The sequence below is a fragment of the Anneissia japonica genome, unplaced genomic scaffold (assembly GCF_011630105.1).
Source record: "Anneissia japonica isolate Jap-2015-1 unplaced genomic scaffold, ASM1163010v1 scaffold288064_len137640_cov117, whole genome shotgun sequence".
Classification (NCBI taxonomy): domain Eukaryota; kingdom Metazoa; phylum Echinodermata; class Crinoidea; order Comatulida; family Comatulidae; genus Anneissia; species Anneissia japonica.
Genome location: NW_022685324.1, coordinates 133,380 through 137,475, shown reverse-complemented (window position 1 = coordinate 137,475; position 4,096 = coordinate 133,380).

Genomic DNA, 4,096 nt, shown 5'->3' with positions numbered 1-4,096 from the left:
AAAATCATATATAAATATATATTCATATTTATGGACTGCGCAGGGATATTAAAGATTTCAAGTGAAGAATGATAATGTGTGTATTATTCGTTTATTTCTTCGTGTTTCCTTCAATTCTCTTGGTATGTTTTATCTAAACTCTGGAAGCTGCAAGAAGAATAAATATATTTATTGTATAAAAAGATCAGTTTAAATATTGAATGATTATTGTTTTAACTAAATTATGAAATAGATTTCGGATGGTAACAAAATTCAATTCAATTGAAATCAAAGATACATTTTATTGACCATTTATTAAAGTGCAGTATATGAAAACGCAACAAAAAGAATAGCATGAAGCACATACTAAATTCCATTGTTTCAATTACAAGATCATGCTGCAATCATGAATATATCACCGTAAATGGAAGAAAGATCAATAAAGTAGAAAGATATCTTGTTAGTGGAAAGATAGCAAAACAATAACACTTTGGCCTATGATAAACCGTTTCACGAACTAAAATATATAGGGCCTAGGCATATTAAATTTTTCGTTTTCGCAACTCCTTCGGCGCTCCACATATTTGTTCGAAATAAACCGCGACCGAAACGAAGCGCGACCGAAATGATCGGCTACCACTTTTAATTCTTACTATTTGTGCTATCTAGCTGACTTCGCCTCGCTGCCCAAATCGACGAAACAAACAAACAATGTAAGTACGACCAACGACACAATTTCTTAATACATAATTAATACTTAACTAGGCCAGGTAGGGTAAATCTTTCTCACCTCTCTGTTGTACGTATTGTGTAGGAGGCTTCACTGGGTTTAAGAGTGGGCCTAGGCATATACTGGCCTATAAACAGGGAAAGAGAGCGTTAAAGAAAGGCCTATTAGGCGTAGGGTACGCTAGGCTGGCGCTAATGCACTTTCGCACCTAACTTTTAATTCTTAACTTTTTTACCTGAATTTTCTTCTCACAGTCACAACACATAATTATAAAACATTTTTACATGATTCAACCACTCATAAAGTACATTTTTTCAACAAAAAGATACCTTTATAAATATAGGTTGATACAGGGTTTCCGCTATTGTAAAAAGCCTAAAAGGTACTTACCGGTATCGGTATTAGTTTCCCGCGTAGGGCTGAATACAATAGTATTTACACGTCTGTGTGTGTACAGCATGAGCTCTCGACTTGAAGTGCCGTCCTTTCTCCAAGGGATTACCCGGGTCGGCCGTTCAGTGCGCATGCCCGTAGATACGCCGGTTTGCACAGGTGAGCTAACCCAGGGAATCTGGGGTCATTGCAGCGTGACCTCCAGGGGGTCGTCACTACATTCCCCCATTGTTTGAAGAAGGACGCCATGCTGCATGGGAAAAGACCCTACCCACCGACATTCAAGCTCTAAATGTTCTCAGTGGGCCCCGAGCCTGGATTTGCTCAGGAGGTTTTAGACCAATATAACAATGTGCAGGAAAAGAACAGAAATTAAGGAAACATAAAATAAAACACAAAGTATTCCCTAAACAAACTTAAAGTCTTCTGGGGTGGCACTGAGCTCTTAGGCTCAGAAGAGATCTAGGCCGTTTTTCCGGGTGAGCTCTAAGACTCGCCTGGCTTCCCAGCCTAGAACTCGGGCCACCGATTTTGCCGTCTCCCACAGCAGATGAGGAGCACCCACTCGCTGGCCTGAGGGGGGAAAATAGGGCCCATCAGACTCGATGAGGATTCTTCGGTCATTGACCCCTGCGAGATGTTTACATGCTGCTCGTTGTACCGTGGTGAACCTACCAGCTTCTATGGTGAAACTGAAGTAAGTTCCCGGGTACTGGTGCAAGAACTTATCCACCACCTTTGATGAAGAGGAAAACGCATGTAAGATCAACTTCTGATCTCGGGGGATATGCGTGAGACGCAGGAGGTAAAGTGCCCTGAAGTAGCATTCTTCTGCCACCTCGTCCCCGTGCATCCCCCTCACATGGAGGCAGATAAGGCGATGTCGAGAGAAGGAATAACACTGTTTGAGAACTCGCTCAAGCAACTCATCCTGCCGAACCCAGTCGGTGTTGGGTAAGGTGTGGTCGAGCCCAATCTCACCGAGCACTCTGACATGAGATGAGCTTGTCAGAGTGACCAGCCTGCTTAACTGGGCGGGAGAGAGTTCCTTCTTAGGGTGAATTCCAACGCCTACCTCGAATCCCTGCTCCCGAAGGGAACAGATCTCCCTGATAGAGGGGTAGGTTGGAGGATCGCAATAAATGGCGATCCCACCCACCACCCTAACAGAGTGTGAATTCGAGTGTAGGCGCTCTTACATCCCCAAGGCTAGCCCCAGACTTTAGCCTCAACCTATGACGCAAACGGTCAAGATGGAAATGGGAATCATAGGCCCGGGGTACCTTCTCCTCCCCATGTGAAAACGCTTGCGTCCCGGTGGATGAATGAGTCGGCTCAGGTGCCGGCTGCACTGCGATAGCTCTCGGATTAACCGACACTTCACCCCCCGACCCGAAACCGAGGATGTCTTCCAGCTTCTTAATGGCCCACCCCGTTTTGACATCAACAGCCCATGTTTTCCCGGGTTCTCCGGTCGCCTTTTCCCGGTTTAATCTTTTGACTAAGTCAAAAACAGTGGCTGTCTCGTCTATCAAAACTGAGGTGATGCCCTCCAGCACCCTTGCCTGCACCTGCGCGCGACGCGTGGTGCATCGCGGCTGTGGTCGGAAACAGGATGGCATATGCTTTGTGACCACATGGACCCTCATGTTGCCTACTCTCCGTTCTGCACACGCAGGGTATAGGCACGGAGAACCCGGCTAGCACGACGAGCTGTACTTTTTTGCAATCAAGAAATTGCCAGAATGTCCGAGTCAATTCTTAAATTTTGAAACCATTAAAGGCCAGCCTTATAATTTTAATTGGAATTTTCCCATGAAACATCCGACAACAAAATGTGGCACCATGCAGTACTATCTTTTTGAACCTTCTTGTCGTAATCAAGGTTAATCAAACAGACATTTGTCATTGGCTTTAATTAATAGTTGTTTTTCTGGATTTAGGCCTAGGCCCCTAGTCTGGGCTCAGTGTATACAAACATATTCTCCTCTATTTCAATCTCATTTGCTTTGTATTTGTTTTGCTACGGACATTGTCTGAAATAAAGAGAAATTGAATTGAATTAACAATTATTTGTATCGCCGTGGCTAGAGATACGGTACCGTATCGGAACTTCCAATTGCTAAAGGTACGGTAAATGAATATACGTCATGATCATGAGAAAAAGCGTGTGATGCGTGCGAACAGTTACGATCAAATTTATGACATAAAACTTTAGGCCCATTGCATGTATTTTGATTGGGGCTTATCACAATGTTTGGGTTAAAAATCCTTTCTGTTATTCTTGCATATTTTATAATCTACCATATAGAGAATTTTTATCATCATTCTATGGTGATGATAAAACCATAGTGAAATATCAAATTGAAACATGATTATGTGTGTCTCCTTTATTCGAATTTGCATTATACTTTCGTTTGTTATAATTCCTTTCACATTATGGAGGTTCAACTGTATATTAAATTGAACTGTAGCCTTTTGGACCTTATTGAATTCCATGATGATAAAATATGGCGAGCAATTGTAGCTATTGTTAACCTGAACCTAGGCATAGGGACTTGGATTCTGTGATTGATAAATTAAATAAATTTTCTAGAAAATAGTACAGCATTCCGGAAGTATGTTGTTGATGTATCACAAGTGTTGATATATTGTAGTAATAATTTTTTTTTTATTTTTGTTTCCTTACAGTAGAGTAAATATGGGGCAGAGATCCCAAGTCTCTTGAAAAACGCGGGTTTCTCCCGATTTTTGAGGCCGTCTCCCACCCTCCCGATTTCTATTAATAATCTCCCGATTTTTTTAAATATCCCAAAAATTTCACGAAAAATGTGTTTTCCACGATGTCATAGAGAAAGGAAACAAAATTTCTTATCTTAAGCCAATATACTATTTTTATTTTATTTATTTAATTTATTCTTTCTTTATACTGAATATACACTTTCAATACATAGTACTGATTTCCAAAGTGGTTCAGTTCTTATCTACAAAACA